The following is a 472-nucleotide window of genomic DNA, read 5'->3' as shown; positions in this document are numbered from 1 at the left end:
AGCGGGTTGCGGTTGGACAATACATTACTGTAACGTGTCATATGCCAATTACAGAGCAGGGTAAGGCACAACTTGGGTTAGGTTAAGGCACAACTTGGGTTAGGTTAAGGCACAACTTGGGTTAGGTTAAGGCACAACTTGGGTTAGGTTAAGGCACAACTTGGGTTAGGTTAAGGCACAACTTGGGTTAGGTTAAGGCACAACTTGGGTTAGGTTAAGGCACAACTTGGGTTAGGTTAAGGCACAACTTGGGTTAGGTTAAGGCACAACTTGGGTTAGGTTAAGGCACAACTTGGGTTAGGTTAAGGCACAACGTGGGTTAGGTTAAGGCACAACGTGGGTTAGGTTAAGGCACAACGTGGGTTAGGTTAAGGCACAACGTGGGTTAGGTTAAGGCACAACGTGGGTTAGGTTAAGGCACAACGTGGGTTAGGTTAAGGCACAACGTGGGTTAGGTTAAGGCACAACGTGG

The sequence above is a fragment of the Schistocerca cancellata genome, unplaced genomic scaffold (assembly GCF_023864275.1).
Source record: "Schistocerca cancellata isolate TAMUIC-IGC-003103 unplaced genomic scaffold, iqSchCanc2.1 HiC_scaffold_296, whole genome shotgun sequence".
NCBI lineage: Eukaryota > Metazoa > Arthropoda > Insecta > Orthoptera > Acrididae > Schistocerca > Schistocerca cancellata.
Note: the sequence above shows the minus strand (reverse complement) of the source record.